This window comes from Asparagus officinalis, chromosome 8 (assembly GCF_001876935.1).
Source record: "Asparagus officinalis chromosome 8, Aspof.V1, whole genome shotgun sequence".
NCBI classification, from domain to species: Eukaryota; Viridiplantae; Streptophyta; class Magnoliopsida; order Asparagales; family Asparagaceae; genus Asparagus; species Asparagus officinalis.
In genome coordinates, this window is record NC_033801.1 from 27146053 (window position 1) to 27159341 (window position 13289).

Below are 13289 nucleotides of genomic sequence, written 5' to 3' on the forward strand. Positions count from 1 at the left end.
GTCTGATGAGTCATGAAGACTATCAAGGCTAGAGGCATAATGCTCCTGCCATGCATTAAATATGATATTGACACGCTGCCAAAGAGGGAGACTTGGGACGAAAATAGTTCTTTAGCTTCGCCAAGAAGTAACGCCCATCGAGTCATCCTCGTGAGGTGTCTAGCAAGTGGTTGAGTGGACTCGGTGAGTCTTCTTCGATAAAGGGGGCAACAAGTATCACCTTTTGAGTCGACATGAGAGGGTGTCTGTTGAGAAGGGGGGGGGGGTGAATAGGATTATGAGGCAATAAATATACAATTAAAAATAAGACAATTGGTCCCTAGAAGGGGGGGGGGGTGAATAGGATTATGAGGCAATAAATATACAATTAAAAATAAGACAATGCAATACACCATAAAATAAAATACTAAAACAATATAAAGGAGATGAGTTAGAAAATAGTAAGCCAATTGTGACACGCGATATGTTCACGAGGTTCGGTCCACCGACCTACGTCCCCGCTCCTCACTCTCAAGGAGAATTTTACTATCACAACCTGGTTTGGAAGCTGAAACTTCTTTACAACGATCTCCTCTTGAGATCTCACAACCACACAGTAGATCTCCATGAGAAAAAGCTCTCTACACATTACAAATAAAAGAAAAGAAGCTTTCTTACAGCAGCCCTATAGTGAGATGAAGAGATTGCAATTTGAAGCTGAGGATGTGGAGTTTGTAACTGTAAAAACAATTGAAAGTTGAAGCTCTTTAGAATAATAAATAACAAACTTAAGAGATTTTAAATGCTTACTTGGTTGCTGACGTGAATGGGGTTGGTGGGTATCTATAAGCATCCAAGAGAACAGCGAAACCCTAAAAAAATAGACAAAAACGTTAAAAAATCGAGAAATCTGAAAACTGTACAAAACTAGTCGTTGGGGCTTATCAGTCGACTAACAGGTTCATCAATCGACTGATGAGCTGACCGTTATAAGTGATTTGTAACTCGTCGGTCGACTGAAGGAGATCATTAGTCGACTGACAGGTCATGAGTCAACTGATAGAACGACAGTCGTAGAAACAGATACTTTTGAAGATTCTGGCCAGTTTCTTTAGTCGACTGATCCTTTTAATCAGTCGAATGATAACAAAATTTTCAGCCTTTTTGATTTGTGAAAATGAATTTCCAAGGCCTTTAAAAAATAGTAAATAAATTCTAAAAAATGTGAAATTTTGGGAAAAGTTTTCAAATATAATAACAAACTTATTTGAAAAGGAATTTTGTAAGAAGTTCCTCGTATTTGTGAAAACTAAATGTTTAACAAAAATACCAAAATACAAGTTTTGAAAATGTGTGAGTGAGTTATCCTAAGAACTTCAAATATAATCTATCATACTACTTGCCTACATTAAGCACTAGAGAGAAATAAAAATGCAAATATCCCTCACATATAAGTACATAGCTTGAGTCTTGATATTTACTTCTATATTGATGAAGCTTCTTGCAAATATCCCTCACATATAAGTACATAGCTTGAGTCTTGATATTTACTTCTATATTGATGAAGCTTCTTAAGAGTGTTGTGTTCTTGATAGCTTTGCTTCATCACTTAGCCTCCACCTCCTTGGATATCTTTGTTGTAGCTTGTTGTTCCATCCAATTCTCCAGTATATATAGGTACTAATAAACTTGATATTCTTGTAATCTATAATATCACTCAATAAGCAATTAGTACAAATAATGATGGTTGTAAATCATTATCAAAACATAAAGGCCAATAATCTCCCCCTCTTTGATGATGACAACCAACCATTATTCAAGAACAAAATAAAATTAAATATATAGCTTATAGATAGTTGCTCCCCTATCTACATGGCTCTCTCTCCTTAACTATGTGCACAAATGAGGAGATTTCTCTCTCTTTATCACCATAAAAAATGGGGTATATAATATAAGATACATGTGAAAACCCACAAAATACACATCAAGTGTTGGCCTACTCGTGTCACATTCCTCAAGTGTTTGGATTTACAACATCTCCCTAAGCATTAATACCAACCCACTCCTCTTAGAATAGACCCCGGTCTCTCCCAACCACTCCTCTAGGTAATTTTGTGTGTTTAGACATGTTATGACAATGAGTGTGTAAAGGAAAATAGTAGAATATGAAAATGATAATCCAAACAAATAAACAAATAAACAAACAAAATCAAAGAATGCACATGCCCAAACCATTTCTTATGCGACAAAAATCTTCTTCACTAAGAGGCTTGGTGAAGATGTCCGCTAATTAAGATTTAGTATCAATATAGATAAGTGATACATCTTTCCTCTCTACATGGTCACGTAAGAAATGATGGCGTACATCTATATGCTTGGTTCTAGAATGCAAAACAGAATTTTTTGAAATATTGATAGCACTAGTATTATCACAAAAAAAATTTGTATCTTAAAAATACAAATTATAATCAACCAAATTTTGTTTCATCCATAAAAGTTGTGTACAACACAAGACGGCAATAATGCATTCCGCTTCTGTAGTAGACAAGGCAACACAATTTTGTTTCTTGGATGTCCAAGAGATAAAAAATTGACATGTACCACTCGTACTCTTACGATCTGCCTTACTACCGGCAAAGTCGGCATCATAAAAGACATAAAGATCAAAAGAAGTACCTTTTATATAAAATAAACCAAGATCTATTGTGCCATTAACATATTTGATAATTCGTTTAACCGCAATCAAATGAGTCTTTTTAGGAGAAGCTTGAAAACGTGCACATGCACACACGCTAAACATGATATCCAGTATACTAGCGGTAAGGTAAAGGAGACTACCTATCATACTAAGATAAATGAGACTATCTATCATACCTCGGTAAAGCTTTTGGTCTACCTCCTCATCACTATCATCCGTATCAAGCTTGATACTTGTACTCATGGGAGTTGGAGCATGCTTGGAGCTCTTTAATCCGAATTTTTTCACCAATTCTTTAGCATATTTGCTTTAAGAAATGAATATCCCATCCTTAGATTACTTGGCTTGGAGACCGAGAAAGAATGTGAGCTCTCCCATCATGATCATCTCAAATTAGTCTTGCATAACTTTTGAAAAATCCTTACACAAAGATACATTAGTAGCACCAAAAATGATATCATCAACATAATTTTGAACTAAGAGAAAATTATTTTTCCGTTTTCTAACAAAAAGAGTATTATCAATTTTGCCTTTAGAAAAACCATTTTCAAGAAAAAAAAACTAGATAGGCGATCATACCAATCGTTGATTTCAGGTGTTGTAGTGTCCTCTTGATGTACAAGTATGATACAATGTGCAACTCATAATAAAGCTCAAATATAAGAATTTGTTTTCTAATAATGAATGAGAACACAATGAAGCTCACTCTCACAACATCACTCACCACAACCCATAATATAGTGTATGTAATCCTAAAAGCTCAATAGGGATGTGTGTGTGATAAATGAGTATAAATAAAATCTAACTCAATTTATAAACTAGCAATGATACAAATATAAAAATTAGTATAAATTGCTAGATAAAAGAGTTAGAAAATTTTCTCTATAAATACAAAGGAGGATGAAGAAGATTGAGGATGAATTTCTCAATTGATAATGCAAGCTTCCTCTTTGTAAACACAAACACAAACTTAAGAAACAAGCTTTTAAACTCTTAAAACTCTTTTTTTTAAAAACCCTCCTAGATAATCTTCAGAAGTGAAATAGCAAGGGGTATATATAGGATGAAAAACCAAAGCTCAAAACCCAAGAAAATCCACAAAAAGACAATTATAAAATACTGAAAAAATAGCCGTTGGGACAAATCAGTCGACTGATGGGTTGCGTCAGTCGACTGATGAGTTGACCGTTATTAACAAACGACAGCTTATCAGTCGACTGATAAGCATGGTCAATCGATTGATGACCTCATCAGTCAACTGGTTAGTCGACCAGAATTAAAACAAAAACTTTTGAAGATTGCAGGCAGTTTTATTAGTCGACTGATAAAAACCTTCAGTCGACTGATAACATGTTTTTAGCCTGAATTGAATAGTACAAACAAAATTTAAACCTCATTTAAAAATAGTAAATAAATTTCAAAAAATATAAAACTTTGAAAAAGTTTATAAACATGATTTTTAATATGTTAGGAAAAGAATTTTTGAAAATTTATTTTCCAAAATTAAAAACTACTGATTTTTCAAAATAGTTCAAAAACAATGATTTGTGTGAAAGTGTGTGTGTGAATCCAATGAGCTTTAAATGTTACCAACTTAATGACTTGCCTACATTAAGCACTAGAGAGAAATAAAAATGCAAATATCCCTCACATATAAGTACATAGCTTGAGTCTTGATATTTACTTCTATATTGATGAAGCTTCTTAAGAGTGTTGTGTTCTTGATAGCTTTGCTTCATCACTTAGCCTCCACCTCCTTGGATATCTTTGTTGTAGCTTGTTGTTCCATCCAATTCTCCAGTATATATAGGTACTAATAAACTTGATATTCTTGTAATCTATAATATCACTCAATAAGCAATTAGTACAAATAATGATGGTTGTAAATCATTATCAAAACATAAAGGCCAATAATCTCCCCCTCTTTGATGATGACAACCAACCATTATTCAAGAACAAAATAAAATTAAATATATAGCTTATAGATAGTTGCTCCCCTATCTACATGGCTCTCTCTCCTTAACTATGTGCACAAATGAGGAGATTTCTCTCTCTTTATCACCATAAAAAATGGGGTATATAATATAAGATACATGTGAAAACCCACAAAATACACATCAAGTGTTGGCCTACTCGTGTCACATTCCTCAAGTGTTTGGATTTACAACATCTCCCTAAGCATTAATACCAACCCACTCCTCTTAGAATAGACCCCGGTCTCTCCCAACCACTCCTCTAGGTAATTTTGTGTGTTTAGACATGTTATGACAATGAGTGTGTAAAGGAAAATAGTAGAATATGAAAATGATAATCCAAACAAATAAACAAATAAACAAACAAAATCAAAGAATGCACATGCCCAAACCATTTCTTATGCGACAAAAATCTTCTTCACTAAGAGGCTTGGTGAAGATGTCCGCTAATTAAGATTTAGTATCAATATAGATAAGTGATACATCTTTCCTCTCTACATGGTCACGTAAGAAATGATGGCGTACATCTATATGCTTGGTTCTAGAATGCAAAACAGAATTTTTTGAAATATTGATAGCACTAGTATTATCACAAAAAAAATTTGTATCTTAAAAATACAAATTATAATCAACCAAATTTTGTTTCATCCATAAAAATTATGCACAACTCAAGCCAGCGGCTATGTATTCCGCTTTCGTAGTGGACAAGGTAACACAATTTTATTTCTTGGATGCCCAAGAGACAAGAGAGTTATCCAAAAATTGACATGTACCACTCGTACTCTTACGATCTGCCTTACTACCGGCAAAGTCGGCATCATAAAAGACATAAAGATCAAAAGAAGTACCTTTTATATAAAATAAACCAAGATCTATTGTGCCATTAACATATTTGATAATTCGTTTAACCGCAATCAAATGAGTCTTTTTAGGAGAAGCTTGAAAACGTGCACATGCACATACACTAACCATGATATCCGGTCTACTAGCGGTAACGTAAAGGAGACCACCTATCATACCTCGGTAAAGTTTTTGGTCTACCTCTTCACCACATCATCCGTATCAAGTTTGATACTTGTACTCATGGGAGTTGGAGCATGCTTGGAGCTCTTTAATCCGAATTTTTTCACCAATTCTTTAGCATATTTGCTTTAAGAAATGAATATCCCATCCTTAGATTACTTGGCTTGGAGACCGAGAAAGAATGTGAGCTCTCCCATCATGATCATCTCAAATTAGTCTTGCATAACTTTTGAAAAATCCTTACACAAAGATACATTAGTAGCACCAAAAATGATATCATCAACATAATTTTGAACTAAGAGAAAATTATTTTTCCGTTTTCTAACAAAAAGAGTATTATCAATTTTGCCTTTAGAAAAACCATTTTCAAGAATAAAACTAGAGAAACGAGCATACCAAGCTCTAGGAGATTGTTTTAACCTATATAAAGCTTTTTAAATCCGGTAAACATGATTAGGAAAAGAATAATCCATAAAATCGGGGATTGCTCAACATATACTTTCTTCTCTATAAAACCATTTAAAAAAGTACTTTTAACATCCATTTGAAATAGTTTGAGATCTTTAAAACAACAAAGGCTAAAAACATTCTAATAGATTCCAATCTTACAACCGGTGTAAAAGTTTCATCATAGTCTATGCCCTCCTCTTGATTGTATCCTTGAGCAACTAAACAAGCTTTATTTCTAGTCACTTTGCCATGTTCATCAAGTTTATTTCTAAAACCCCATTTAGTACCAATAACATGAACATTATTAGGTCTAGAAACTAATTTCCAAACATTATTTCTTTGAAAATTTTTTAGTTCATCATGCATTGCTAAAACCCAAAACTCATCTTTTAAAGCATAATTAATTCTTTTAGGTTCTATTTGAGATAAAAAAGCTACGTTACCACACTCACTCAAGGCTTTTGAGCGAGTTAGAATCCCTTGTGATGGACTTCCTATTATTTGTTCCTTTAGATAATCCGATGAAAACTTTTATGCCTTGGGGAGTTCTTGATTTTGTATGTTGTTGCTTTCCCCATCCTTTTGTACATCTATTGAGGGTTTGTCATTTATTTGCAAAATCTCCAATCCTCCCTCAATATCATCATCATCTCTAGGCAAGATATCTTGCAAACTAATATTAGTCTCATCAAAAGTAACGTTTATAGACTCTTTAACAACAAGTGTTCATTTGTTGATGATCCTATAAGCCTTACTTCTAGATGCATATCCCAAAAATATGCTAACATCAATTTTTGAGTCAAACTTATCATGTTGGTCTTTAGTGTTTAAGATAAAATATTTACAACCAAAAATATAAAAATATCCAATATATGAGGTTTTGCTAAAAAAGAGTTCATAAGGAGTTTTCTTAAATTTAGGTCTAATCAAGACACGATTTAAAACATGGCAAGCCATATTCACGGCTTCCGTCCAAAAATACTTAGGCAAAATAAAAGCATTTATCATTGTACGTGTCATCTCTCGTATGGTCCGTTTTTTTGTTCAATAACACCATTTTGTTGTGGTGTTCTCGGAGCGAAAAACTTATGAGTTATACCACAATGAGCACAAAAATCATCAAAAAATTTATTTTGAAATTCACCACCATTATCACTTTTAATTTTAATAGTTTTCAAATCATTTTCATTTTTAATTCTTTTTACAAAATTAGAAATTCTTCAAAACATTCATATTTGTTTGCAAGAAAGATTACCCATGTAAAACGTGAAAAATCATCAATGATAACAAATACATAATGTTTACCTCCTAGAGAGGTAACACGCATAGGACCAAAGAGATCAAGATGTAATAATTACAAATGTTTAGAAGCAGATACCTCATTTATGGATTTGAAGGTGTTCTTGGTTTGTTTACCTTTAGCACAATCTTCACAAATAGAATCCTTAACAAAGGTTAGATTTGGTAGCCATTTTACTAGATTTTTCTTGGATAGCTTAGATATTAACTCTATGTTAGCATGCCCAAGCCTCTTGTGCCAAATCCAAAGATCTTCATCTACCGCGACAAAGCACTTCACATCTTGATCTATTAGCTCATTCATCTTAAAAATATAAATATTAGATCTTCTAAAAGCAACAAAAATGATTTTATCATTCATACTAACAATATATTTATCCGGTTTAAAAGAAATGTCAAAGCCTTTATCACTTGATTGACTAATACTAAGAAGATTATGATTTAGTCTTTTAATAAAATAAACATTCTTAATTATGGGAGAATGTATCTTACCAATATTATCAATACCTATAATTTTACCTTTCTCACCACCACCAAAGGAGACGTTATATCCTTCAATCCTTGATAGGGTTGCAAATAATTCCTTGTTGCTCATCATATGATGTGAGTAATCACTATCAAGGTACCACAACTCCTTACGTCTTGTGCAAGACGTTCCCTACATATGAATAAGTTATAGAACATTTAGGTACCCAAATTTTGGGTCCTTGAATGTTAGTATTTTTGGTACCCTTAGGTACCCACATTAACTCATAATGATCATGTTATTTTTTATCCTACAATGAGTAGAGATATGACCATATATCCTGCAATATGTGCACAAAAACTTTTTCTTATATGTAGGAGCATGAGATTTATGATACCATTTTCTATCAACACGATGATGACTAGAGTAGGCATGATTAGATTTAATTCTATCATTTTTAATTTCTAACCTCTCAATTTTAGACCTTAGTTGTTTATTTTCAAAGTCTAGATCTCCTATCATTTCATCTTTTAGAGCAAGAGAAGATTATAGTTGCTCAAACTTAGAATCACAAGAAACATGTAATTTTTTGAAAGAAGAGTATTTTTTTGCCACTCTTTTAAAATAAATGTTTAATTCTTCTAATGCGCTTTCTAGTTCACATTGTATAAAAAATGATTCACTTTTAATTTCGGATTGTACCTCATCTTCATGAGCCACGAAATAAATGTTTGGGGTCATGAAGAGAAATCTTGGTGCCCTCATCATCGCTATCCGAATCGCTTGGTTCGGATTCATCCCATCTGACGTACATAGCCTTCTTCTTCTTGTACTTCAAGTACTTCTCCTTAAGCTTGGGACAATCCTTAGCTAAGTGTCCCGGTTCATTGCATTCAAAACATTTACCTATACAAGAACGAAATTTGTTGTTTGATTGATTCATAAATTTTTATTCATTTTGATTAATCTTAATATCCTTCTATAGAGGTGTTCCACTTCTCTAGAGACATCGACTTCACTATCCGAGGAGGATGAGTCATCAATTGCTCCTTTGAGCGCAATAGTCTTTAATTTTTGAGATGGCTCCTCGGTTGTCTTTAGGGGCACTTCCTCCTTCTCCTTGATCTTCTTCTCATGGACCTTAAGCTTGCCAATGAGACCATCAAGAGTAAGTGTTGTAAGATCGTGAGCTTCCTCGATGGCTGTAGCTTTGGGCTCCCAAACCGGCGTCAAAGAACAAAGAATTTTATAGTTCATCTCTTGGTTCGTCAATACCTTATCAAGGCCATGCAATTCATTTATAATGTTAGTAAATCGAGAAAACATAACATCAATAGATTCATTTGGAAGCATTTTAAACAATTCATAATCATGCATGAGGCCACTACTTTTGGACTCCTTAACTTAGGGGGTTCCTTCATGAGTGATGCATAATTTTTCCCAAATTTTGTGTGCGGTTGCACACGTATTTTGATTAATCTTAATATCCTTCTATAGAGGTGTTCCACTTCTCTAGAGACATCGACTTCACTATCCGAGGAGGATGAGTCATCAATTGCTCCTTTGAGCGCAATAGTCTTTAATTTTTGAGATGGCTCCTCGGTTGTCTTTAGGGGCACTTCCTCCTTCTCCTTGATCTTCTTCTCATGGACCTTAAGCTTGCCAATGAGACCATCAAGAGTAAGTGTTGTAAGATCGTGAGCTTCCTCGATGGCTGTAGCTTTGGGCTCCCATACCGGTGTCAAAGAACGAAGAATTTTATAGTTCATCTCTTGGTTCGTCAATACCTTATCAAGGCCATGCAATTCATTTATAATGTTAGTAAATCGAGAAAACATAACATCAATAGATTCATTTGGAAGCATTTTAAACAATTCATAATCATGCATGAGGCCACTACTTTTGGACTCCTTAACTTAGGGGGTTCCTTCATGAGTGATGCATAATTTTTCCCAAATTTTGTGTGCGGTTGCACACGTGAAAACCCTATTGTATTTATTGGGTATAAGTCTATAAATTAAGGCATTCATGGCCTTTATATTAAGGTTTTCTTTAAGCCTCTCACAATCGGTCATACTACTACTACTAGGCTTCTCAACATATTTCTTCTCTATACTGTCTAAGATATCAAGGTCAATGCATCGTAGATAAATCATCATTCTAGCCTTCCAATAAGCAAAGTTGCTACCAGTGAAAAGTGGGGGTCTAGTGGTGGATTGTCTCTCAAGCATATGAACATTCAAAAAAGCCTCCATTGGATCTTTCCTCTAAGATGGTTAAACCAAAAAAATATAGAGACCTCAGTCTGATACCAATTGTTGGTCCCTAGAGGGGGGTGAATAGGGTTTAAGGCAATAAATATGCAATTAAAAATAAGACAATACAATACACCACAAAATAAAATACTAAAACAATATAAAGGAGGTGAGTTAGGAAATAGTTAGCCAATTATGACACGTGATATGTTCACGAGGTTCGGTCCACTGACCTACGTCCCCGCTCTCCACTCTCAAGGAGAATTTCGCTACCATAACCCGGTTTGGAAGCCGGGACTTCTTCAAAACAATCTCCTCTTGAGATCTCACAACCACACAGTAGTTCTCTATGAGATCAAGCTCTCTACACATTATAAATGAAAGAAAAGAAGCTCTCTTACAACAGACCTACGGCGAGATGAAGAGATTCTAATTTTAAATGCTTGCTTAGTTGCTGAAGTGAATGGGGTTGGTGGGTATTTATAAGCATTCAAAAGAACAGCCAAACCCTAAAGAAACAGACAAAAACATTTAAAAACTAAGAAATCTGGAAACTGTATAAAACTAGCCGTTGGAGCTTATCAGTCGACTGACGAGTTTATCAGTCGACTGATGAGCTGACTATTATAAGTGGTTTGTAGCTCATCGGTCGACTGAATGAGCTCATAAGTCGACTAACGGGTCATCAGTTGACTGATAGAATGTCAGTCGCAGAAACAAATACTTTTGAAGATTCTGGCTAGTTTCTTCAGTAGACTGATCCTTTTAATCAGTTGGCTGATAACAGATTTTTCAGCCTTTTTGATTTGTGAAAATGAATTTCCAGGGCCTTTAAAAAATAGTAAATAAATTCTAAAAATATAAAAACTTTAGGAAAAGTTTTCAAATATAATAACAAACTTATTTGAAAAGGAATTTTGCAAAAAGTTCCACGTATTTGTGAAAACTAAACGTTTAGCAAAAATGCCAAAATACGAGTTTTGAAAATGTGTGTGTGAGTTATCCCAAGAACTTCAAATGTAATCTATCATACTATTGCCGTGCTCTTGGTAGCTTTGCTTCATCATTTAGCCTCCACCTCCTTGGATATCTTTGTTGTAGCTTGTTGTTCCATCCAATCCTCTAGTATATAGGTACTAACAAGCTTGATATTCTTATAATCTATAATATCACTCAATAAGCAATTAGTATAAATAATGATGGTTGTAAATTATTATCAAAACATAAAGGTTAACAGTGCCGACTCGACAGATCGGCTGAGTTGTCGTCCTTACAAGGCTCTGGCCGCCGAGTTGATTGGGGCATAACATGCAGAAGTATACTTGTTTGTTGCTCGGTACTGAGCTACACTCGGACGAATGGGAACACCATAACATCTAACTATCAACATTCAAGGAGTACTACTCTTGGATTTCGTCGTTCTTCTTCTTAGAGCTTCAGTTCTATAATTAGGAGAATGATTTGCACAATCAAAGGGCTACAAGATCTTTCTAGTTGCGCTTAATTATTATGTATTTTTTGTATCAAACTTGTTTTTACAGCATACTCAAGCTATCGTGAATGGAGGATTTATGGCGTACTCAAGTCATGGTTTAATTGAGGAATTGGTCACCGGGTAGGGTTAGGGATAGTCATATGTAAAGAGTTTAGGTTAGACGACTAGTTTAGGAGAAACTAGGGTTTTGGTATTGTAATCCTACCGAATCAGGTTTGTGATTCAAGATATCTTTCACAAAGCGAGGAAGCCCCATCGTGAGAAGAAAGAGGGGAAATATGATTGTTTATCCAAACCACTATAAAATCTTGTGTGTTTTGGTTATGATTTTTCGTGTGATTATTGTATTGCTTATTATTTTGCTTGTTATCTATTTTATTCCACTATATATTCTATGATATCTCAAAAAGCAGTAGGCAATCCTATTTATCCTCCTTTGGCCTTGTATAACAGAACCAACACAGGTGACGCCACATGTACTTCACTCTCTTCTTGATCTACCCTTATGAGTTAAAAGATGTAACATTGGTAAGAAAACTAAGACTAATTTCATTCTCATTTTGATTTGATTTCTCATTCTTCTCCAAACTATTAACTTAAGAATTAAAGGATAATCGGAGCGTCAAGCCTCAGTGCCTTCTAATGGTTTGCTAGTGACTTTTAGGAGAATCTCAACTAAAAAATTCCTTGACAGAAGAATCAAAGGAGCCCTTCAACAACCTCACTCCATTGACATTCTACTCAACTATTTTCTCACACAAAACAGTCAAGAATAGCTTTGAGGTCTTTGACTTCATTCCATAGAGAGGTGTAGTTTGAATGGAAGGCACAACGCCTTCAAAGTTTGATCCAAATTATCGTAATATTTTCATTATTTTTTAGCCGGAGAAAATTTTCCACTGATTAAATTTCACGTGACTCATCACGTGATACTAATGTGACTTCTTACGTGACAGGTAGTTGGGCTTATTTATTTAAGCTAAAAAGAGATTACCCCCCATTTCAAATTATGGCTCAAAAGGGTGGGGATCAAATTAGCTGATCTTTTTCCTTCTAAGATTAAAATAGGGTGTGTTCCATTGAAAATTGAGATCAAATTGGGTATTCTTCTTTCCTCTAGACTTAAAATTGAATGTGGTCCATTTAAATTATGACTCAAAGTTTTGGGGATCAAAGTATTGTTTTATTATTTATTATTTTCAAATTAGAGCTCAAATGGCTCTCATTTAGTTAACACCTCAATTAACCTTCACCATTTCAGTCCAATTAAGCCATGTAAAATACATGTAACTTATCATGAGGTGATTTTGCCAAAAATTTTACTCGGGCAAATAATAATAATAATAATAATAATAATAATAATAATAATAATAATAATAATAATAAGGATTTGTTGTCACCATGTTCCATTTAATATACCATGTTACATGTTATCATTAGAGTATGAAAATATAGCAAGTTGCTACTTATTAGGGTCAACAAAGTATACCAACCTAATATTTTTGATGGATACATATAAGTATATATATGTATATACATATACATATATATACATATATGTATATGTATACATATATATGCATGTATATATATATGCTTATACACATATATACACATGCATACACACACACACGTGTATATATATACCTGT